Source organism: Mustela nigripes, chromosome 2, assembly GCF_022355385.1.
Source record: "Mustela nigripes isolate SB6536 chromosome 2, MUSNIG.SB6536, whole genome shotgun sequence".
NCBI lineage: Eukaryota > Metazoa > Chordata > Mammalia > Carnivora > Mustelidae > Mustela > Mustela nigripes.
This window is the reverse complement of record NC_081558.1, coordinates 1,666,577-1,690,701: the sequence shown is the minus strand read 5'-3', so window position 1 is coordinate 1,690,701 and position 24,125 is coordinate 1,666,577. Positions and strand designations below refer to the sequence as shown.

Genomic DNA, 24,125 nt, shown 5'->3' with positions numbered 1-24,125 from the left:
GATGCGGGACTCGATCCCAGGACCCTGAGATCATGACCTGAGCCGAAGGCAGCGGCTTAACCCACTGAGCCACCCAGGAGCCCTGGGCTGTGCTCTTGAATGGAAATCTGTCCTCATGTTTCCTCTGGAGGAGTCCATAGCTGCCAGTTTGTTTGATTTCAGAGCTTGGGTGCCATCTGCTGTCCCCAGCTGTAGCTCTTCCTGTCGTACGTATTGGCTGCATTGATGGTTGCCTTTGTTTTTCCTCCTTATCTTGAGGCTTTCTCAGGTTTCTCCTTTCTCTGGGGAAGTCATCTTTAACACATCACTTTCTTCAGTGGTTTCTTTAAATTATATTTTCCACGCATCTGGGTTTCTCAACCTAGGCACTATTGAGCTCTTGCTCTACATAATTAATGTAATCAAATCCCCAGTTAGTAGAAGTAATTTTTGAGTTATCAATTATGCTCATGGTAAATAAAATTTCAAATTGTATGTAAAGGCATAAAATACCCACCCTTCAGTCCTACTCACCTTTTAACTACTAACAGTTCTGGTGTTTTCTTCTAGAATATTTTTCCTTTTGCATATCCAAGTACATGTGCAAATGTATGTTTTCAAGAAGACGTAGCTCAGATGGCTTGTGCTGGCTGATGGACCGGTCTGCAGTGCTTGGTTCCCACCAGTGCCTTGGGTCTCTCACAGAGTTGGCACGTGTAGGTCTGGGTGTCTGAGGAGCGTTACTCCTTCTCTGTCCGTCAGGGGCTCACCCCTTTGGCACTGTGGACATTGGGGCTGAGTCCTTGTTTGTGGGCCACTCGGGCTCTGTGGAGGTCGAGCAACATCCCTGGCCCTACCCTTTCCTGCCACGAGCACTCCAGTGTCTCCAATGGGGGGATGCACTGGGTTACACCAGACCTCTCCCTTCGGGAACTTTAGAGTTAAGCCCCAGTTTGAATTCTTCCTTTTCCTCTTACTGGCTTTTGGCAACATTTTGTGTCTTGTTTAGCTTAAAAGTAAAACCCCAAACAAACAAACATTTTCCTAAACGAACTAGAAAAGGAGTCATTCCAGACCTTTCAGCCTTATTGGTGTGAGGGTGAAGTGACATCAAGATCCCCAGGGCCCCAGCTCAGAGGGCAGCTGCCATTGCTGTTACCACTCGGGCGTGGTGCCCACCGATGCAGTTTCGAGGCGCCCTGTGGCAGGGAGGCTGCTGGGGGCCGGGATCTTGGTGCCTCTCCGTGCCATGAAGAGCTGGTCTCATGTCCCCCCAGGAGCTCCCCGCCTTCTAAGCGTGTTTGCCTCTGCTCTCCCTCTTGGGTCTGCTGGTTCACAGACTAAACCCTGTCCTCACGCCTGGGGGCTTGACCATTCCAGCACTTTCTGAGGACAAGTCTATTGAGTTTGGAAGACACGCTGAGCCTTTAACAGCAAGTTATAAGGCAATCGTGAACATTCTGCCGTGTGTTACAGCAACACACCTAGTTTGCACTTTGCAGACTTTTCTTTAAAATAAACTTCCATGGTGTCGTTTTGAATTTACAGAAAAGTGCAAAAATAACAGAGAGTTGCCCTGGAGCCCACACCCAGGGTCCCGTACGCCAGTGCGGAGCATTTGGCACAATTATTGAACCAACATCAACACGTTATGATGAGCCGAAGTCCGTACTTAGATTTCCTTATTTTTTTTCCATCTCCCAGAAAATGTCCCCTTTCTGCCCCAGGACCCCACATGACATTTAGTTGTCACATTTTCTTAGGCCCTTTTGGGCTGAGACAGTTTCTCCGACTTTCCTTGTCTTTGAAGCCTGGCTGGCCATGCCGAGGACAGGTCAGGAGCTTTGCGGAGCGCCCCGGATCCGCGTCTGTCTGTGTTCGCTCGCAGTTCGACTTGGGTTGTGGTTTTGGGTAAGAATGCACAGAGGGGCTCGTGCCGTCCATGGTGTTGACGTCCATCCTCTGGCTGAGCCAGACCCCAGGGGCTTTAAACTTTGGATTCCTGCCAACCTTTAAAAATCAGGAGATTTTTGTAGTGAAAGACCTCCCAGCTCTTTGGGGCGCTGGGAAGAGCTGACGGCATCAGGCACTTCCCACGTGGTGACAGCACGAACGACGTGTTCTCCCTGCAGGAGAGAACCTTGTCTCCACCTGCCTGCTCTGGGGCCCGTCTCACACGTGTGACCCCAGGATGGGCTGCTGGAGCACGGCACACTCCACCCCCCACCCCCGCCGAGGCCCACCTCCCTTGGTGGGGACGGTCCCCGTCCCCGTGACAGCTCACTCCCACACACAGCCCCGCGGGAGGCAGCTGTAAGTCAGAAAAGCGTGCTGGAATGCAGGGGAGGGAAAGTCACCTGGGAGCGCCTTGTGGTCCGTGTGAAGGACACGGCTGGCCGCTGCTGGCCCTGTGGCGCTCAGAGCTGCTGGCATCTGGGGCAGATGGGGAGGTGGCCTCGGGCTTCAGGGTCCACCACGCCTGGGTCTCGGACTCCCGGCTCCAGAGGTGGGAGAGAAGAGGTCCTTGCGGTTTTAAGCTGCCTGGTCTGTGGTTGTTTGTTATGGCCCCCCGGGAAACGGATTCCGTCGGCGAGGCTCGGATCAGGAGGGACACGAGCTTTAGGACCACGTGTGTGGGACTTGCTAGGGGGGACCGTTTCGCCGTCTCAGGGTTGCTGCACCGGAGTTGCGGTTTTCCGGCCCCTACGAGCCCCCCTGGTTCACTCAGCCTCCGAGTGTTGGCTGGGGTCAGGTCCAGAGCGTCCGTGACTTGACTTTCAGAGACCAAGCAGTTGAATCTGGGGACATTTTTCATGGTCACGGCTGCAGTGGTCCTGGCGTTGAGTGGGTGGGGCCAGGGATGGCGCCCAGCCCTCCAGAGTGCCCGCCCCCCCGAGTGACCTGCCCTCAGTGCCCACAGTGCTGGAGGGGGGAAAGCGTGGAGCAAGGTGACCTTCAGATTCCAGAACATTCAGTGGGTCTCAGCCCTGGGACGCAGAGCTGTGCTGAGGCAGCTGGAGCCCCAGGAAGATGAGCTTATCCTCACTCAGCACGTTTGACCCTCTGGGGGCCACAGGGCTGACCTGCAGACTTAGGCGAGCAGGAGCTCGGAGCAGAAGCCTCCCCTGCGTCCCATGTGACAGCAGGGTCGAGGTGACAGCACCGCCCACACAACGGGGCCCGGAAGGCAAATGGGCTGGCGTGCTGCCCGCTGCCACTCACCCGACAGTCCCCGCACACCTACGATGACCCACTCCTGGGAAGGTGGATCGGGAGGGGCCGGCCCTCTCTTCTGGCCTCCGAGGGGAGCACGGGGCAGGCGCCCTGGGCCAGAACCAAGCAGAAGCAGGCCAGGTTTGCTCCACTTCCTGGGAGGCTGCCTGTGTTGTGTGCATTCCTTCCTCAGAACATTCCCTGCGCACGTAGACTGACAGTCTGCACAGGATGCCGTGCAGGGCCTTGACGCGGTGAGGTAGGATCTCTCCGTGTCTGCAGACTTTCTGGGACCCGAGGGTAGGTATTTTCAGCTTTGCAGGCCAGCGGTCCTGCTTGCAGTTACCGGGTTCTGCCTTTGTAGGTACAGGTGTGCCATAGATGGTGTATCAGTGAACGGACATGGCTGTGTTTGAATAAAACTTTATTGACAGAGCAAGTGGTGGGCCGGATTTGGCCTCCCGTCCCCGATACAGCAGCATTGCCTCCTTCCCAACTCAGAGACCCTCCTTATTAGAAGTGGTACCTGACACCTGATTCCCTTTCTTCTTCTTAGGCAGGTTTCGTCTCCTCTCCAAGCCTCTGTCTCCCCATCTGTAGAGCGGGGATGATGGCACTCCTTATGGGTTGTGTTTAGGTTGTTAGGTATTGTAGGATGGTCGTTCTCATCTGGGGTGATTCTGCTGATAGGGGACGCCGGGTGACGTCTGGGGGCGTCTGTGCTCGTCACGACCAGGGGTGCTCCTAGCATGGAGGGGGTGGGGCCACGGCTGCTGCTCGGCCCCCACAGCACCTGGGACGCCCCTGCAGAGAATGAACCAGCCTGAATGTCTGTGGGCCCAAGAAGGGAGAGACCCAGGTGCAGAGGGAAGTGTCTAATAAGGTCACTTGCAAAGACCAGGATGCACGATCTCTTGGTTGTCTTTCTTCTGGTCAGGCACCACTTTCTTCACAGCCTCCCTCTGATTTTCCAGAATTCTCCATCCGTAACACCTTTGCCCTCCTCCAGGCCCGGGGCGCTGGGTGCGCACTCAGCAGGCCTCCCGAGTGAACGTGGCCCCGGGGCCTGGGTCGGCGGGCGCTGTCTCAGAGGCTTGATCCAGCCGGCCCCGTGGTGTCCCTGCTGTGGCTGTCCTGGGGTGGCGGGGGCGAGGGGTGGGGGGCTGGGGGTGGGGACCGCTCAGCCACTTGTCTTCCGCCGCCCCCTGTTCCTGTCAGCAGAGCACGCTTCCCCTGTTGATTAGCATATCCTGTTTTTAGCGTCTTTTTCTTGTAGGTTTTATATAATCGTGTCATTATTAGGAGCTGTCACAGGGAGTTCGTGTGCCCTCAGTCACACTCTGAAGCGTTCCCCGGCGGCAGCAGCTAATTGCCCGTCGTCACTCACTTCTGTTCTCTCTTTCAGTAAACTTTCATTTTAGAAGAGTTTGAGATCCCCAGAGCGATGGAGCAGGCAGCGCAGAGCTCCCGCAGGCGCACCCAGATCCCCCTCCGGCCGCAGCCAGGTTCCCCGCCGGCGCTGTCTTCCCCGGTGGCGTTATTAACTGAACTCCAGACGTCGGATTCCTCGACTTTCCCCCTCTTTCTCTTTTGCTGCCCCAGAACCTCATCCAGGACCCCACGTGACGTTCCCGTGTCAAGTCTCCGACCCCGCTGGGCTGTGGCGGTTTCTCAGACCTTCCGTGCACACGAACCGTGTCCCGCTCTGGGGGCGGGGGGTGGCGTCCTGCGCGCTGTTACCGGTGGCGATTTTGCTCACCAGGTCTAGACGTTCCGGGTGCCCTTTGCAGCCAAGGCTTAGCCAGTCGATAAAAGTGAGGTGCTTACGACCAGGTCGGGGGATGGATTTTTCTCAAGGTGGTGGGAAAGCAGCCGCCCTCTTAGGAACTTAAACGGGGCAGCTCTGCATCGGTGAGTGCTCTGTGTTGAGGGACGGTCCGAGATCATTTTCTGGATGACGGTCTGGGGCGACATGGAGCTTCTCCGTGTGACCCACGCAGGGTCTAGTTTGGGGATGAGATTGGGACTCTCTCTCCGCAGTGGTGCCTGACCTTGAGTATCCGTGGCTGAAATAGTGCCGTGTTTTAACAGACCATCTTCTGTGCCGGGGGTCACAAGTGGCAGCCTATGGGCTGGTCCCAGGCCTCCTGCTTTTGTAAATAAAGTTTTATTGGCACCTGGCCGCACCTGCTTGTCTGCTGGGGCCAGGTCAAGGAGCTAGAGAATGACAGAGAACACCTGCCTCCCAACGCCAGAAGTACTGACCGTCTGGCCCTTTGAGGGAGCGCTTTGCTGGGCCTCGGTCTTGTCAACAAAGCCGGTACCTCAAGTTCTGAGTGATGAAGGAGTTGTGGCGTGTGACTTCTCTGCCACGTCTTATAGAACGCAGAAGCTCCCATGAGAACACAGTTGTGCGCTCTCTGGGGTGCTGGATGCTGATGGAAAAGTCTTATAGATGTTCAGCTGTTTATTTTTATTTATTTATTCTTTTTGAGATTTTATTTATTTATTTGACAGACAGAGATCACAGGTTGGCAGAGAGGCAGAGAGAGAGAGGAGGAAGCAGGCTCCCTGCTGAGCGGAGAGCCTGATGCGGCGCTCGATCCCAGGACCCTGGGACCATGACCTGAGCCGAAGGCAGACACTTCACCGACGGAGCCCCCCAGGCGCCCCCAGATTTTCTTCTGTTTAATCTGGAAAGCACTCGTGGAGTCGGTGCTCCCATCATCTCTGTGTCACAGATTTGGAAACTGAGGCACAGGGGAGACCATGAGCTGGGCGTCAGGGCAGACAGTGCACCAGAGCGCTGCCTGCTGGCTGTGAGGGTATGTGTCCCCGCCCAACCCCTTCCATGGGACTGTCAGCATTTTAATTCCAAGAGGAAAAAGAAATCTGTTTCTACATATTGTCTCTCTCTCTCTCTCCCTCTCTCTCGGTCAGACATTGGTCCTCTCCCAAATCCCAAATCAAGCGCGTGTCTCTCCGTATTACAATTCCAGATGGAGGTTGGATGACCTCACACAGGGGAGCGGTCCTGCCCCGTGTCCGGGAACATCTGTGGTCATCATAGCCGGGGGCTCCTGGCATCGAGGGAGTGGGGGACAGGGGTGCTGCTCGGCCCCCACTGCACCCAGGACACCTGGGCAGAGAATGACCCGGCCGTGGTAGCTGTGCCAGATTCTGGGGGGAGAAGACCCTGTATTAATTACTTGGGGAAAAAATTGACTCCGATTCCTGCCCACATGTGAGAGTAGAGTAAACCCCAATGGTCCCTGTGGGAACCAGGTGACCCGCAGCCTGGGCCATGTGGGGGAGGCGGAGAGGACCTCCCAGGCACCAGGGACCCAAGATCACAAGGCAGAAGCGCTCCCTGCGCCTTCTGCCTTCTTGTCCTTGGCTCCTGGAGACCTTTCACCCTGGGGCCATGCAAACTGGACCTCGAGCCCTGTCTGATCAGGGGTGTGACAGCGCCTGCCCGGGGTCTGTCCTGGTGGAGCCTGCCGTCAGGATGGTCAGCCGTCAGCCGGGTCGCCTCCCCTCTGGGTACCCCCCCACCGTTCCGGGCCCCCAGGCTTCTCCTCCCCCTTCATTTGCAATCAGAGCCTCGTCAGGGTGACAAATTTAGACGGTTGCTGTGGTGACGAGAGAAGGCTGGGCTGACGGCTGCCGTGGCTGCCGTGCCTGAAGGACGGCTCGGCATTGCCACACGCAGCCTGCGGCACCGGCGCTCCCGCCGCACCCCGCGGTCATCAGCTGGGGCGTCGAGGGGGCCGATGCCCCGCTCCCACCCACCCATTTCCCAGACAAGTGACCTGTATCCCAGGCAGGGGGAGATCTGCCCTCTGCTCCCTGCCTCTGCAGGGTCCGCACGGCCCATCTCAACAGGGGGCTGTGGGGGCCACGGGGGATATGGAGCTCCTCCCGACTGGGGTGCTCTCGGCCTGAGCCAGCGGGCTCGTGGGGTGCTGCTCAGCGCCCCCCACAGCACTGGGGAGGCCCCACGGAGAGTCAGCCGTGCTGCGGGGGAGGGAGAGACCCTGCTTCGGAGGGAAGGAGGTTAAGGCGGTCGCTTTGTTCAGTTTCAGAAACTCGATGCCGCCCATTACATTGTGATAATTTAATAATTCGTGAAATCCCAAGGATTTCATTTCCTCAGCCCTGTGGTTAGGTGGCTCCCCCCTCGCTGAAGTTCTCGTGTCCCACTGGGGTCCTGTGTCTCCCCAGAGGACCGGGCGGGTAGATGCTGGGGAAACACGGAAATGAAAAGCCCCGGGCTGCTCAGTGCTCACGCTTAGAAACCTGCGACGGCCGGCTGGACGTCCGGTGAGTCAGTGTCCCGGCCCTGGCATTAGACCCTGAGGGTGTCGGGGCCCCGGGTGTGCTGCGCAGCGATGTCTGTCTGCTTGGTGCATCTTGTAGACATCAGCTCATCACCGGCCACAATATGCCCCCGGTTGGCCAAACGGGATTTGGGAGTAATCCGAGGGCTGTGCCTTGGGACTGATTGTATTACGGCCCTGATCCGCTCTGGTCCCAGGCCTGGGGCGCGGCGCTGGTGGAGGTTAATCCAGGCTGATCCTCCCCGAACTGTATCGTTAACAACCCTCGAATGAGCTTTGGGGTGAAAAGTAGGAAATGTGTTTGGCCGGGACTGACCCACCTTCTCTCCGGGTCTGGTTCTCAGGGCTCGTCGGAGGGATCCCGGGGACGTGTGAGCGCTCAGCGATCATCTGGTCTGAGAGGGGCTCCCCCCCTTCCTCCTTTCTAAAACTGGAATCCTAATTCGTGTCTTCAAGACCCTCTCTTAATAGATTGCTTTTTAGTGTCGCGTTAGGTTTATGGAAGAACCGAGCGGAAAACAGAGTTCCCGCACAGCCCACGCCCCCTCCACTTCTCCCCTTGGCTGACTTGTATAGTGTGGCCGCTTTGTTGTCATGGATGAGCCACGATTGATACGTGACCGTGACCGTTAACCCAAGTCCTAGGGGACATTCCTGCACAGTCTTTGCTGCACCCTGCCCTGCCCGGGAGGCAGAACAGGATTCCACCCAAAAAGGGATTTACCCCCCACCAAGGGGGGACGGGGCCCTCAGAGGGGGCAGCGGCTCAGGAGCTGCTGTGTCCAGCTGGGCAGAGAACCTCACAGAGAAGCTTCCGGAAGCTCTGGTGCAGGCTGGTGAGCAGAGCTCCTCCTCGTTTCCTGCAGGGGCTCTGCGGTCACGTGACTGGGGTTGTCCTGGCATCGAGCGGGTGGGACAGGCTGCTCAGTCCCCCCACAGCGACCAGGATGCCCCTTCCCCCGGAGAATGACCCACCAGAGCATGGGGGGAACCCTGAATTCTAGAGGGAGGGACAGTGGCGTTTGCACACAGCACGGCTGGGCCAGCGCTCTGGAGAAGTCCCTCTGGTCGAGCTCTGATGGCGCGAAGTGGGTTGCGACGTGCCTTCCTCCCAGAGGAGCCGTCCTGTGCCAACTGGGGCTGGGTCCTCGGTCCTGTAACCCGGAGATGCTGACGATGGGCTCTGAGGGGTGCAGCCCAGCGCGACTCCCCGCTCAGGGGCTGCCCTGTCATCTCCCCTCCTGCCCGGTTCTCGGCCCAGTTTCAAATCTCCAGCGTTGGCAGCTAAGGGTCCTGCCGCCTGTGACGTCCACTCACCGTTCGCCGGCCCCAGAACAACACAGGCAGTAGAAACGACCAGGAAGTTACTGGTGGGAGCTCCGGGAGCATCTGGGCTTGTCATCCACGTGCCTCCTTTCCCTCTGCCATTGACAGAGGAGGTCACCGAGGGCGCGGCTGCCTGACGAGACCCGCTCCAGCCACGCCTGCGCGCACCGGCCCCTGCGTGGGTCCCACGGCCTGCGGCAGGGTTCCGGCCTCTCCCATGTCATAGGCGAGCCCTGGGGGGACCGTGTCACCGGGCTCTGTGGGGGCCTCCTGGTCTCCCCCGGCTACCCTGGCTCTGCAGGCCTTCCCTCAGCACTGACTGGGGGTCAGGAAACCCTGGGGTCATGGCAGACGTGCTGTGTTCAAGGGGTGCGGCGAAGTGCGGCGGCCGGCAGAACAGGTGCGGCCCCTGCACGGGGGGGTCTCCCCTCTCCTGGGACGCTGGACCAGACCCCGCGATGCTGGCAATGCTAGCGGGCCTGGGGGTTCCTCGGGGGCTGGGGACAGTGTCCTGGGGTTAGCGCAGAACCGGCTGCATCACCTGCCGCCCGACCTTGCAGATATCCTAAAAGCCACTGAATTGGACACTTGAAAAGGGTGACTGAAGGTCGTGGTTGGTGAGTTCGATCTCCATGGAAAAGAGAAAGGAAGCGTGTGGCCAAGAGGAAGGTCCAGGTTGTAAAGTGCTGTCCGGGACGAACGTCCTTCCGACGTGGCCCCCCCGATGGCTACTGTTGGAAACTACCTGTTTCCAGGTGTGATTTATCTCTCCCTTGGCACCGGGCCCTTTCCTCCAGAGCTTTCTCTGTGTGTCTGAGGTCTGTGTCCTGCACCTCCCCGGCCGTGCCTCGGGCTGGGGTCTGCGTGGGGTCGGCAGGCTCGGCCGTCATTCTCTTCACGTTTGGCACTAATATTTGAACGAGGGATCTCCGTTTCACTTGGTTGCCGGCGCTGCACATTCCGAAGCAGGTCCTGCTGCAGAGCCCCAGCTCCTCGTCCCTCTGCTGGCCGTCCCGGAGGGCTTGTGGTTCCCTCTGGTGGGAGAGTGAAAGTCCAGCACTTTGGCTTGGGTGAAGGTCGCAGGCACGGCCGGGCACCAGTGGGTGCATCTCGTAGCCTGTGGTCTCGTGAGCCCTGGGTCAGAGCTGCAGGGGTGCGTTGCTCACGCTGGCCTAGGCCAAGCGCAGCCAAGGTGGGGGCATCTGCATGGGCACCCGTGTGTTCAACTTCAAGTGCGGGGCTGGTGTTCTGGGGCTGAGTGTGGGTGTTTGCAGGGGATACATGAGAAGGCTTAGGATTCGTGCCACCATGTTCACAGTGGCCAGGAGGTGGGGACACCCCAGTGTCCTGTCAGTAACGTGTCCCCCATGCACTGCCCTGGGGACGGCCCCAAGCCCACGGTGCTCAGGGCGGGAACCAGACACAGAAGGCCCCACGGGGTGTGGGTCCACGCGTGTGACACGCCCAGACCAGGCTCCTCCATGGACCGGAAGGGGGCTCACGGGGGCCGGGGCTTAGGGGAGGCTGGTGGGTGACGGCGGACGGGGATGGGGTTGCTTTAGGCGTGACGGAAAGCCCTGAAGTGGCTAGCGGTGATGGTCGCACAACTCCAAAAATACTCAAAAGCACTTTATTGTGCAGCCTCTGTGCGGCGGGAGAAGCCCGTTTTAAGTAAGACGGTCTAGAAAACCATGCTTGCCTGTCCCTCGGCCAGTCGCGTCCGCGTCCCCTGGTTGTGCAGAGTCACCCCGGGAGCAGCTGGGCGCAGGATACCCGGCACCCCTTCGGCACTAGGTTTGCAACGTCTTGTGTCTTTAATTGACTGAGAAATAAAAACTTGAAGCATCATGTGCCTAGATGGCCCCTGCAGGGCTGAGGCAAGTGTCAGTCTCTGGGGTGAGGGCGGGAGCTGGCACTGGCCATGCAGGAGGCCCTCTGGCCGGCAGCAGGCCCCCCGCCCGCTTAGGGCCGCGGGGGCCGCTGCACCCCCGGGACCGGGGTGTTCCTGAGCCCATGGCGCCACCTGCAGGCGACAGTGGGGATTTCAGTTCTCCGTCCCGGCCCGGGTTGACAACAGAGTGGCCGGGACCCCTGGAAAGGGAACCAGCCTTTAAATCTTCGCGTTGAGTCATTTTAAAAAATATATTTATTTATGTGAGAGAGAGAAAGCGCGTGGGGAAGGGGCCGAGGGAGAGAGAGAGCGTTCCAAGCCGACTCCTCTCTGAGCGCAGAGCCGGGCGCGGGACTAAGTCCCACGACCCCAAGGTCGTGACCTGATCTGAAGCCAAGAGTCGGAAGCTTCACCGACTGAGCCACCCGGGTGCCCCCGAATTGAGTTATTTTTATTTTATTTTATTTTTTTAATTTTTAATTTTTATTTTTTTTTTAAGATTTTATTTGTTTATTTCACAAACAGAGATCACAGGTAGGCAGAGAGAGAGGATGAGGAGGAAGCAGGCTCCCCGCTGAGCAGAGAGCCCAATGCGGGGCTCGATCCCAGGACCCTGAGACCATGACCTGAGCCGAAGGCAGAGGCTTTAACCCACTGAGCCACCCAGGCGCCCCGAATTGAGTTATTTTTAAATGACATTTTAATTTTAAGATGATTTTAGATTTTCAGGGGAGTTCCAAGGAGAGGTCCTGTGTGCCCCTGCCCAGCCTCCCCGTGTGGCCGCGCTCCGGCCCAGGGTGCGTTTGTGGCGGCCGCGCACCCACAGACCCAGCTGCACTCCACGGCCTTCAGCGGTTTGCTCCCAGTGCCCTTCTCCTGCCCTGGGACCCCGTCCCGGACCCTACCTTGCATTTGCTCCTCGGGCCTCCTTAGGCCGACCCCGGTGACTTAGGGGGTGCCCTGGGGTGGGGCTTGACTCTGTTCCCACCTCTTCCTCGCAGAGTGACCGCGAGGGTCAAGCGATGTGGCCGAACAGCTTTCCAGAGCACGAAAGGTCACGCGGTCAACCGACCCTTGCATCCACTGCGTTTGGAGCCTTTGGAAAATTCAGCAGGGATGACCTTGCAAACTTCTCCCAGACCTCTCTGGCAAGTTGCCGCCTTACATCCCACTTCTACACCAGGAGGCCTGGCCCCGAGGCTGGCAGGGCAGCCGAAAGACAGGCCCCCCAGAGGGGTCTTTAGGGCGGTCTGACCTCGAGGGCGAGACCCTTGTTCGTCGCCGCCCCCGGGGGACACGTGTGTTGGAGCAAATGTTGCCCCACTGAAGGGCTCCGTTTTTCTTCCAGGGAGCGGACGTGCAGTTCCCGAGCCTCGGCGGTGAAGACAGCTCGGCCCCGGGCACAGGTCAGTGTGCGATGTTTCCTTCGCCGCCGTCGGTGTGAACGCGGGTTCCGTTGGCCGTCCTGGGCCTGGGCGAGAGGAAGGGGCTTGGCTTGGTGTGGAAGGTAGCCCGTCCCGGGCCACTGCCAGGCGCAGAGCCAAGTCCCCGGACGTGACGGGGTCCTCAAACCTAGTGCCGGTCCTGGCGACTGGGAGGCACTGCGCGGCCTCAGGAGGCCCCTGCGCTGAGCTCGGATGCCCTCTGAGCTTGGGCCGGCTGTTGGTCTCATGCCCCATGGGTGTTGAGCGGCTTTTACCCTTCACTGGACCGAGGGAGGCTAGAGCGGCCTGCGGTGGCCCCAGGCTCCCCTTCCGCCTGCCCACGAAGGGCTCTGCCGCTGCCGCGCGGTGTTCTCTGTCCGGTGGTCTTCAGAGTGAACTTGGGTGTCCAGCAGGAGCTCTGACAGAGCTTCGACCGCTGTTGTGTTTCATTCACCGGCACGTGTGAGGGACGTTGGAACGCTGGACGGGTGTCTTCATAATGCTGGACGTTCCCAAACTGTGTGTGCACGTGTTTAAATGAGAAAACATTAGAAGAGGAGGCAGACCCTGGAGAAGCACATCCCATGGGTCTGTCTCTGCGCAGCTTCTAGAAAGGGCCCGTCTGCAGGGACGGGAAGGTGCTTGCTGGCCACCAGGGCCTGAGGGGGGAATAGGGCCTTGCTGTGAGTGTGCGCCGGGAACTGCGTGGGGGGCGGTGGCTGGCGTCCTCACCAGGGACTCCTGGCCTTGTGTGCGCCCAGCGGACGGGTTCTAGGGCTTGTCACGTGCACCTCAGTAAGGCGCAGAGGATGTGGTTTGGCTTCGCTCAGGAGAGACGCCGTCCTTGGGGACAGAGGCCAGGAGCCAGGATGGGAGCCCTGGGCTGGGTGTGATGTGTGGGTACCCAGCGGGTCCCCTACAGATGATCTTCCATGTGGCGTCCGTGTCAGAGTTGCCAGATAGAGGGGTGTCTGGAGACCTCCAGCAGCCGGCCGGGTGGAGGTGGACGGATGTCCCGTAGAAGGGACAATGCAGGCAAAGGAGAAGCAAGGCCGCTAGAGCCCCCACCTGGTGACGGCGTGCCGGCGTCTTGGTGAGCGTTCTCCCCCATCCTTCTGTGAGTTCCGTCCACACGCGGGATTCTGGATAAATAGGATTTGCTCTTTAACGTGCTCCTTCTGCCTGCTGCTTTCCTTGTCAGGAAGCCTGCGTTTCCCTAACCTCTCCTGATGCTGGCTCAGCATTTCACATCACAGGCAACTGGTTAGTCACTCCTTTTAAAATAACTTTACAGTGGATTTAATTGGTTTGTAGGGATGTTTATTTTCCTGTTTTTCCCTCTCTCTTTTTACATTCTGTGATGAATGTGTTCGCGCAAGCGTTGTGCGTCCTGGGCCGGCTGTCGTCGGGGGTGAACTCCCCCACGTAGGTTCGCCGTGCGTGGGAGAGAGGGAGAGAATCGGGGTGCCCTGGTTTCCCGTTCCGACAGCCGCTTGCCCTCTGCACGTGCCCGGTCTCCAGGGCCGTCTCCCCGGCCGTCTGAGCAGCCGGGCACGTCCAGTGCTGCCGGTCAGGCTGCGGGATTTCTGCATTCTCCCAGCCGTGCCTTCGGTAAGCAGGTGCCCCCGCGGACTGCCCCGGTGTGGGTCTGTCCCCGTCATCGGTGACCTTCTTCAGCTCTTCACACACGGTGCTTGACCTCTCCGTCTTTCTCTGCGTGGACACGGGCTGGTGTCCGTCCCCCCGCTGTGAATACTTCTCTGAGCCGGTCATTCCCCTGCCCTCGCCGGGGGCTTTCTCCTACCGACCGAGGACACTGGCGCTCGCCTTTGGGCTTTCTTTGGTGTTTCCCCAAATTTCAAGATGCTAGAGAGCGACTCACCTGCGTTTTGTTCCACTTCAGTCCCGGAACCAGACTCACTGAGGGTCTGACCCCACGCTGTGCGGGCTGGGGTGGGGGACGCTGCGCAGCGTGGCGAGGGGCGGACGTTGGTGGAGGGGCGCGCAGTGGCTCCCTGAGCCGGTGCATGGTGGGCGGGCCTGGCAGGGATCTCCGGCAGGGACTCCTCGGAGGGCGACTACCAGGCTTTGCCTGGCTCCGCTGTGGCTCACTGGTCCCTCGCGGACCACCTGCTTGTCAGGCGCTGCGGGAGGCATCTGTGGCGGACAGACAAGCAGAGCCCGGCCAGGGTTTCCCACCTCCAAGCAGCCGGGTGTCGCTGAGCGAAGGCCACCGCCGCCTGCCCCGGTGGCAGAAGCAGCCGCCCAGCACATGCCGAATGGTGAGCAGGAGTTTGGGGGCGTTGGCTCCCAGGGTGCCGGGCAGGGGTTTCGGGCCGGGGTGCTGCCGTTCCCCCTGGTGGCCACGAGGGGGCAGAGAAGGCCCGCGGGCGGAGCTTGAGCCGGGTGTGCGTGGAGGTGGGGCAGGTGCCGGCAGGGGCGGCGGGCCTGGGGTGTTTCCAGCCGTCTGCCCGTCCGTCCTGGAGTGCCGTGACCACCCTGCCCCGTCCTCCAGGATGTTGCAGCCCTGGGAGTCCCCTGGCCACCCTGTCCCAGGCCCCTTCACCGTCCCCGCAACAGATCCCAAACCTCCCCGATTGGGACCAGCATCGGATGGCTGGCCCCTTCCACTGGGGGGAGGGAAGTGCTGACTTTGCAACCTTGGGGGTGCAGGGGACCTGGATCTGGGTGCGACCCTGTGGTCCGAGCAGAGGCCGTGGCACAGAAGCGAAGGCCCCGGATAGGGGTGGGCAGCCTGGCCGCAGCAGCCCCGGCGCGAAGACTGAGTCTTGCTTCTGGAGCCTTCCCTCCTTCTTCTGGAGCAGCGGCTGCCGGCTCCCGCCCCACGCGGCCCTTCCTTCAGGGGCTTACCTGGATGGACAGCACCAGTCCTCAGAAGCCCCCCGGGGTCTCCAGGGCCTGGACTCTGGCCGTGTCGCCCTGCGGCCCGTGTGGCCTAGCGTCGGTCCCTGTCACACCTTCTCGTGGGAGCTTGCTGCCTGGGCACAGGGACGCCCTCCCACAGACTTTGTCCCCCCCGCCCCCAGCAGGGGTTTCTGGGTGAGTGCCTGGGCCAGGCCTGTGGCCCAGGCAGTGAACAGAACCGACGAAACCCTTGGCTCCCACAGAGCCGACGTCCTAGCAGGGACTGGGGGCCACTGCGAGTTCCCCCGCCTCAGCTCTGCTGGCATCAGGCCCGTCACTGTCTGGGGTCAGTGTCCCACGCGTTGTTGGTGGGGGGGAGGCCCCGTCAGCACCACCCACCCGCCGCCAGGAGCTCCTCCCTCCGTGGTGAAAACAACCACAGATGTCCCCAGACTTGGCCCGGGGTCCCCTGGGGGCAGGACGAGGACCGTGCCCTAATGGCTTCTGTCACATTGTGTCTGTAACGGGGATCCTGGCCGCCGGGTGGGTCTTCCCGCTGCCTGGAAGCTCGAGGGGCTGATGCTCGCCTCCCGGAAGAGCCAGCCCACGTTCTCCTGCCTGGCAGCTGCCCGGGACAGCTCAGCCGCCCCGTCCCCCGAGGGCACTGGCCTTTCAGCCTGGGAGTCACCTGGGCTCCGGTGTTCCGGCCCTCGCCTGGTGCTAGCCACGTGGATGGGGCATTGTCTTTGAGCTGAATCCGGTGCCCAGAGCTGCGATGTCCGGCACGGCGGGCACGAACTACCGGCAGCCCTGAACCCCCGAAATGGGGCCACCCGGGAAATGAGACTCTGCATAGGCCAGTTTACATCTGTGATTCTTTACTGAGGGCGATGCTGCCCCCCGGGGACACTGGGCGGCGTCCGGGGACATCTGTGGTCGTCATACGGCAGGGGCAGCTCCGAGCCGGTGGGGCCAGGGATGCTGCTCAGCCCCCACGGTGCCTGGGACTCCCCTGCAGTGTGGCCCGCCCCCCACGTCCCTGGTGCGGGGGGAGGGGGAGGACATGTACTTCCCGGGAGTCTTGCTCCCGGCAGAGCGTGCAGAAGAGCTCCGTGACCTTCAACAGCAGAGTGTTGTTCTGACGGCTCCTCGCTCTCCTGGGAGCTGCGGGGCGTCTGCAGGGTCGTCTGCAGAAAGCTCTGTGGAGCGAAGTCCAGCCCGCTGCCCCGCAGAGCGCTGCTCTCCCCCGGCTCGGCTCCCGCTTCAGGTCTGTCCCAGGCGTGTGGAAATGCGCCGTATTATCAGTTTTCCTGTGGACAAGCTGTTCTCCTGCAGGAACTGCCAAGATCCACGGTCAGAACCTTCAAACCTTCTGTTTGCGAAAGGTCACAGGGCTGCCGCCGCCTTCCCAGCAGAAAACACATACGGAACATCCATGACCGGGGGCCCTGCCGCAGCCCACAGTGCCCAAAACCCTCTCCCTGCAGGCGCTGACCCAGGGGCCACGTGGCCACGTCGTGGGAGGTCTGTGGCCATCATGATCAGGTGGGTGGGGCCAGAGAGGCTGCTTCCCCCCCCCTCCCAGCACCCAGGATGTCCCTCCGAGAGTGACCTGCCCCAAAGTCCACCAGCGTGAGAGGAGGAATCCCCGCTGCCCGGGAGTCTAGCCCCAAAGGGGGAGTCAAGGTCACACCGTCTTGTCCACGTGCACCACTGCCTGGTTTCCACCCCTGCTGTCTCTTGGACCCTGTGGGCCAGGGTGTGCTGGGAAGTTCTGTCTCACGGGCTGGCTAGTGCTACCACCACCTGAATTTACCGCTGGACAGTCAGGACCCCGGCGGGTTCACGTGGAGGATTGCTGGAGCAGGAGCCCCCTCCGTGGGGCCACTAGGACTGGAGCAGCCCGGTGGCCACACGGGGTCGGAGACCACACCTCGTGGGCACAGGGATGTTGCTGGGCAACTGCTCACACGGTCAGCCTCCCTCGGGCAGGGCATGGCGCACGTGCGCCCGTCGTGGTCACCCAGCTGCAGCCTCCTGACTCGAAACACAGGGTGGCAGGCACGTATGACAGGAAGGTGGGGGCAGGGGGACAGGAGCCACGTGGTGGGCAGCGGGGTCCCTGCGTCTTCCCAGGCTCACCCTCAGCTGATGCCCTTGGAGCTGGCGGGTTGGAGCCTCCTCATTTCCTTCCGTTTCTCTTCGTGTTCTCAGTCCACAAACGTCTGTGTGCCGGGGCCCCGCCGGGCTGACCTGCTCGTCGCTGCTGGCAGAAGCCCCGGGGCAGGACAGAGAGCACAGCGTCCACGGGGCAGAGCGGGTGCGCAGGACAGGGCCCAGGCATAGCCTGGAGGGGCCTGCTGCGGCGTGCTCAGCAGCGGGAGGCAGGGAGGGACCCGAGGGTCCGAGAGCTCCTGCCAGGCACCCAGTGCAGGCCCGTGGCCGCTGGGCGCCCGCCTCTAGCGGCCCCAGGCGGAATCACCGGTGGTCTCTAATGGTCATCGGTGCCCCTGTGTGCCGATAACTGGACAGGAGGCCTTTGGAGGGTGACGGTATGTCCTCTAGTAGGACCCGTCTTGGTCTTTGGGCACAGTTCCTGGCTCGCTGCTCCCCAGACTTGTGACAGTCTGAGCGAGAGGAGCGTCCCCTGCGTCCCCTGTACGTGACTGACCGGGACAGTGGCCGGGACACCCCGGGGTGCTCTGCTCGCCGTCTCGCAGAGCGTGTGGTGGGTGACCGCACTCACGCGGCACCCTGGTTCGGCTCCTGGTTCTGCAGGTCAGCAGTGTAGACACTGTGGCAGCTGCTGTATCCAGAGCCCCACCGGGCTCGGCCAGAGCCGAGTGTTCAACGAGGCGCGGCGGAGAAAGAAGCCGCCTCCACCATCGCTCTGGCCGTCGGCAGGATTCAGCTTCTTTGTGTTGCTGGCGGCCAGCCAGGGGCCACCCTGAGCTCTTAGAGGCCACTCTCGGGTCCTGTTGTAGCCATGTGGCCTCCTCACACTCCCAGCCTCTGGCGTCAGGGAGGTCCCCGACCCTTTGACGGGCTCACCTGATGAGGTCAGGCCCACCCAGGTGACCCACGAGGGCTTCTCCCCTCGGAGTTGACCGATGTGGAGGCTTAATTCCGTCGTTCAGACCCCTTCTTCCATACCAGTCGTCTGCGCAGGGCATGGCATCTCATCCTGTTCCCAGGCCCCGTCCGCACCCAGGGTTCGTCCGCACGGCGCCCTCAGCAAGGAGCCGAGATCCTGTCGGCCACACAGGGGTGGAAGGGAGCTGAGTCCGGGAACAGCCAGGCCGGAGCCGGGGCGCACAGGCGGTGTCCGCGTCCTCCTCCTCCCACTGCCAGACCCTCCTGGCCGGGGGTGTGGCCGGGACTCGAGGGTCAGGGCTGGGGGCACGGAGGGTTTGGGGAATGCACGGCCAGCTTGTCCCACTTACACCTAAACAACGGACGCAGGACTCCACCCAATGTTTTTTTTTTTTTTTTTTTAAAGATTTTTTCTTTATTTATCTGCCAGAGATCACAAGCAGGCAGAGAGGCAGGCAGAGAGAGAGAGAGGAGGAAGCAGGCTACCTGCAGAGCAGAGAGCCCGATGTGGGGCTCGATCCCAGGACCCTGGGATCATGACCTGAGCCAAAGGCAGAGGCTTAACCCACTGAGCCACCCAGGTGCCCCTCCACCCAATGTTTTAAAAACCTGTATTTTGAGATAATTACAGATTTCTAGGAAGTTGCAAGCTCTCCCACAGCACAGTCTTGTGCGCCCTCCGTCCAGCTGCCCCCAGTGGGGGCAGCTCTGGTCACTAGAGTGCAAAACCAGGCATTCAGCACGGGGACCATGTGGGCCAAGGTTCCCTCGGGTGGGCCACACCTGCGAATTCAGCCCTGCCCCGCTGAGGAGTGTGCAGGACCATCAGGCCCATAAGGCGGACAGAGTTCCTCTTGCCCGTGTGTGCAGAGGGGGGCGTGTGCCTCAGGGGCGCCGCGTGCCCCGCCCAGTGTTCCAGGCCATGCTCCCCCCCCCCCCCCCCGTTCAGGGGGGCCTTGCCCGTCCCTCTTCAGGCAGCCGGCCCCTGCGGCGGGTCCATTTGCAGAAGGGGAGAAGCCCTCGTGGGTCAGAAGGCTCAGGTTCAAGTCCAGGTGCGTCTCCTAGAGGCACGCACACCCACAGCTCCCCGGACCTTCCTGAACATGGAGGCCTGGCCCCGAGCCCACTGTCCTCAGGACGGCCACAAATGACTGTGAGGGGCTCTAGGTCCTTCCAGGGGAGAGAGGCTGTCCTCATCCCCCCGTCCGTCCTGCCCGACCCCTGGCGACCGACTGCGATACCCCGGCTTCGCCCGGAGTCCTCGGCTGTCTTCTCCGTGCCTCGCAGAGTCTGCCGCGTAGGAGCTGCTCCATGGGGCGGGGCTCTGTGTTTCTCCCTCCGCACGGTACCGACCGTAGCCGTGCGGGCCCTGTCATCCAAGGTGGTGCCCCAGCCGGGTGCCTGCTGCTGTCCACGCCCCGCCTGGTCCCTGCTCCTCGGGTGCAGGGAACCTGGGGGCAGACGGGATGCCACTCTCGCCGTTGGGCTGATGTGAAACGGCAACAGGGATTTTGCAGATACAGGAAGACCCCTAATCGGTTGATTCTAGGTTCATCAGAAGAGATGGTGCCTGGGTGGGCCTGGCCTCATCAGGCCAGCTCTTGAAAGAGACCAGAAGCTTATCCTGAGTACTGAGGTTCGTGGGTGCGGGGGGCTGAAGGACGGGGACAGGGAGTTCGTGTTGACCAGTGGTTCGGGTGTGCAAAGTGAAAAAGTTGTAGACGTCCATCGCACGTGGACACAGATGTCTTCATGCTAACGAGCGTACTTGTAAAAACGGGGAGATGGTTGTGTGCTTGTTACCGGAAGAGAGAGACACACACGGAAGAGCAGGAGCAGACACTGCCGCCGTGAAGCCAGCCGTCGTGTCACAAGTGCTAGGAGCAGTGCCCGTCCGGGAGCCAGCTCGGAGGGGGCCGGGTCCCGCCCCGGCACGTGTGCGCTCAGCCCCACCAGCAAGCGCATGGTGGGGGAGGGCCCGTCGTGTCTGTGTCACAGAAGAGAAAACAGTGGCAGAGGAGCTGAGTGACTTGCCCGGGGCCACATGGTCGTGTTTTATGGCGTTCAGGTCCGCCGCGTCCATCCCCGGGGCCGGATCGGAGGCTCCACCTGGTCAGGCATCTCGCCTGACTGCTCGCGGGTTCTTTGTGCATGTGTGGACAATGGAGAGAAGGCTCCAGCCTGGTCCTCACCTGACCTCTGGCCCCGAGAGGGGGGTCAGACCGGGCCCGGTGACACGTCGGGGACTGGGCACAGAGCCCGGGAGGAGTAATGATCCCATGCGGCTTCCTCGGCAGAGTCATCAATCTCCGGAGCTGAGCCCTGAGCTCATTAGCTTCCTGGAGCGCGATGTGCTGTCCCTGGCTCCTGACTCATGTTCCTGCTCATCCAGACCTCTGCTCCCTGCCAAGGCGGGCTCTCGGAGCCGGGCGCCCTCTAGCCCATGTGGGGCTCGCGGAGCCAGGAGCAGCCGAGGAACAGAGAGCGAGGCCTGGCAGCACTCCCGGCGGGTGTTTCTGGCACTGGGCTGCCCGCTCTGGGCACGAGGATAGGCACACGGAGTTCACGGGCAGCACCCGGGGTGCCGGCTGCGGTCACACTGGCTCGTCCCCCTGGCAAACCATTAGCCAGGCCAGCTGGCTCCCTGGGCACCGTGGACACCGGCCTGTGCCTTGGGCACTGCGGGTGGGGGTCAGACAGGATCCTGGCCCCACCCACTTGCTGCCCCTCCCCAGTTATGACAGCCACAGATGTCCCTACGTCACCAGTGTCCCCTGGGGCAGGACTGCCCTGGGCGAGACCCTAATTGAGCAAACTGATGGTTACAGTCCTGCTAGAGAGTGAGAGCAGGTGCTCAGGGAGGCCTTCCTGGAGGAGGTGATGTCTGAGTTGAGGTAGGCGATGCCCTGGAGCTGACTGGGGCCAAAGGACCTTCCAGGTGCACAGCAGTGGATGCTGGTGCCAGACCTGGGGGCACAAGCTGAGGGAGGGGAGGCCCGGAGGCCCCGAGGCCCGGAGCAGAGTTCGGGCATTATCCCGAGGGTTCCAGGCCCACCGTGGCAACGACGAGCTGCCCTTGTTTTCCAGATTAGGAAACCAGAGAAGGTGACGGTGCCTGGTCCCCCCCACCCAGCGGTGGTGGGTAGAGTCCTGTGGGCTTCAGGCCAGCCCGGGGGGCTGGGGGTGGGGTGGGTGCTGGAGCCGGGCCCAGGAAGCTCAGCCCCTCCCAGCTCCCAGACCCTCGGTCAGGCAGGCACCTGCCCCCACCCTCAGTTTCCCTTTGGTGCAGCTGGGTGACAACCGCCCTGACACCCAGGGTCGCTGCTAGGAGTCGAGGGAACCCGCTCCCCAGGCCGGGGCTCTGGGTGAACTGGCAGCAGCACGTCCCTTAGCCTGTGGTCACTAGACGTGACCTCCCCAAGCCCTTCCTCTTTGGACTCTGCCTCTTGAGTTCGTCCGGCTTCTCTGGATCTGAGGAGACGTGGGCACTGAGGGCGAGGCCCCAGGCCCTTCGGCAGGTGGGCGGCGAGCCCTGAACCCCGGCTCCCGTCCGGGTATCCTTCCCTCTAATGGAGGATGAGAAAGAAAGCACCACGTGGACAGAGCGCGCCCCTGCCCGAGAGCTGCGCCCCCGCGAGAGGAACGAACGGAGTCCACCCCCAGCGGCCTGGCCTGCGTCCATGAGGGCGGACGGCAGCCGGGCGGTCGTCCGTGTCCCGAGCTGACCTCGTTCCCCGTGCTCGGGGCAGGAACGGCCCGGCCCACGGAATGGACCTCTCCAGGCTTGGGACACCTGAGACACGGGCGGGCCAGGCCGGGCCGGTGGGGGGGGTCTGAGTTTCCCGGCCCGCCGTCCGCGCTCCCCTTCCTGGCTCCTCCCGGGAAGGTCGGCAGAGGTGGTCCCTGCACCCTTCAGGAATCCAGCTGCTCTGCCGCCTCCGGGAGGAGACCGCGCTGGGACAGCCACCTGCACCACGAGACCGCCAGGGCCACCCTGTGTACCGGCCGTGTGGCACCGCGCGCCAAAACCAGGACAGAGACGGCCTCTTGAGCATTTGGAGCACCTTCTTTCATTCTCTCTTTGGTAGTAAAATACACATAAAATTCATGACTTTAACCATTTCTAAGCGCACAGCTCTGCGGCGGGAAGCACACACCCTCACCCTCCGTCTCCAGAACTTTCCACCCCCCCCCACGGAGACTCTGTCCCCACGAAGCACGGACTCCCCACCCCCGCTCCAGCCCCCACTCCCACCCCCTCCTCTCTGTCTGTGGGACGGGACTCCTCTGGGGCCCTCCTGGGAGTGGGGTCCTGCGGGACGGGTCCTTCTGGGTCTGGCTCCTGTCTATGAGCCTGGTGTTCTCAGGTTCCCTCTGCGTGTGGCAGGGTCAGGGTCTCCCCCCCCCCCCCGCCGCTTCCTGAGGCTGCACCGTGTTCCCGCACATGGACCAACCACATTAACCCGTCAGTGGACGTGTGAGTCGTTTTCACGTTTTTATTGGCTGTTGTGAATGTGCTGCTGGGAACACGGGGGTGTGAATGCCTGTTTGAGTCGCTGTTTTCACTTCTTTTGGGGAAAAATAATCCTGTTTGTCCTGGTTTGACAGCCCACCCCAGCCTGCAGCTCCCCTGCCCGCCCCTCGAGACACAGGGGAGCCCAGTTGGAGCTGCAGGATCCAAGATGTGGCTTCTCCTTCCCCGACCCTGGTTTGCACTCCCACACCCCTAGAAAGGAAAATTGACATTTTGCCCAAATAAAGATGCCGCGGGCCGCAGGTTCCCAAGGTGCGCGCGGCGTGGGGCGAGAAGGACGTCTCCCTCCCCTGTGCTCTCGGCCTCCGTCTGGAAGCAACCATCGCCGGGTTCTGGTCTTCTCTGGATGTGCTCCGCTCCTAGGCACCTTTTCTGACCCTGGATTTTGCAGGGTGAAGTCGCGCACCCCTCGGGAGCACTAACGTGAAGCCACGAAAAGGCTCGGGGGGGCAGTCCGGGGGCCCGGCCAGGCTCCAGGGGCCTCACCTGCCCGGTGCCGCAGCCGCGGCGGGCCCGCCCATCGGCGCCCAGGCCCGGGCCTCTGCGCCGTGGGTGTTTGATGACGGTAACGTGCCCCCGTGCTAGGGGCGGGATGCTTGTGTTCCCCAGATTCCTGCCATACCAGCGGGCTGGTCTGGGAGGTGATGGGTGTCAGGCGAGCTCACGAGGGTGGGGCCCTGCGGTGGGCTCAGTGTCCTGGTAAGGTGAAGAGGAGCGATCAGGGCGCTCTGTCCCAGACACACCGGGCGGGGGGTGCATCCGCACCAGGGACCGACCTGTGGCCCCATGATCTCAGACTTCCTGCCTCCTGAACCATGAGAAGTGATGCCTGGGCGCTAGGGCGCCCTGTCTGTGCTGTTCTGTGAGAGCGGCCAGAGTGCACGAATACAGCCCGTCGGAATATTTTTCTAAAAAAAAAGAAAGAGAGGGCACCTAGATGGCTCAGCGGGTTAAGCCTCTGCCTTCGGCTCAGGTCATGATCCCAGAGTCCTGGGATCGAGCCCCGCATCGGGCTCTCTGCTCAGCAGAGAACCTGCTTCCTCCTCTCTCTCTGCCTGCCTCTCTGCCTATTTGTGATCTCTGTCTGTCAAATAAATAAATAAAATCTGAAAAAAAAAAAAAAAAAAAGAAAAAGAAAAAAAGAAAGAGAAAGGCAGTCTGCAAAAGGCACCCCCGGCAGTCACCTGAGGCGGGGTCCCCTTCGGATCCTCACAGCGGTTTCTGGCACGCGGGGCCCGTGGAGCTGCCTCCTGTGGGCAAAAGGGGAGATCAGAGAGGCATGTGCCCGTGTCCTGGGGTCACTGTAACAAGACTAAAGACCAGGGGCCTGAGAACCACGGGACCTCTTTCTCGCACATTCTGGGGTCAGAAGTCCGGGGTCGAGGTGTGGGGGGGCCCTGCTCCCGCCGCAGTCTCCAGGGGAGGGTCCTTCTGCGGCTCCCAGCTCCGGGGTGGGGGTG

The 24,125-nt window shown here is 61.4% G+C and overlaps 1 protein-coding gene and 1 long non-coding RNA gene across 4 annotated transcripts in view; one reads left to right on the top strand and one right to left on the bottom strand.

Annotated features, from left to right (window-relative positions):
- The window catches only part of GNG7 (G protein subunit gamma 7), a 116,515-nt gene that overhangs the window by 21,286 nt on the left and 71,104 nt on the right, over positions 1–24,125 (top strand). For 2 of the 3 annotated variants that reach the window (XM_059388578.1, XM_059388579.1), the window contains exon 2: positions 12,098–12,155. The exons of the other annotated variant lie outside the window; for it this stretch is intronic. The gene's annotated coding sequence lies outside the window, so the exon portion shown is untranslated. The remainder of the gene's footprint in view (positions 1–12,097; positions 12,156–24,125) is intronic. 3 annotated transcript variants of the gene reach the window in all.
- On the bottom strand, positions 13,541–15,174 carry LOC132009644 (uncharacterized). The gene is made up of 3 exons (XR_009402022.1): positions 15,045–15,174; positions 14,056–14,330; positions 13,541–13,901 (listed from the first exon to the last, which is right to left on the bottom strand). It is a non-coding gene; the product is annotated as an uncharacterized LOC132009644 (long non-coding RNA).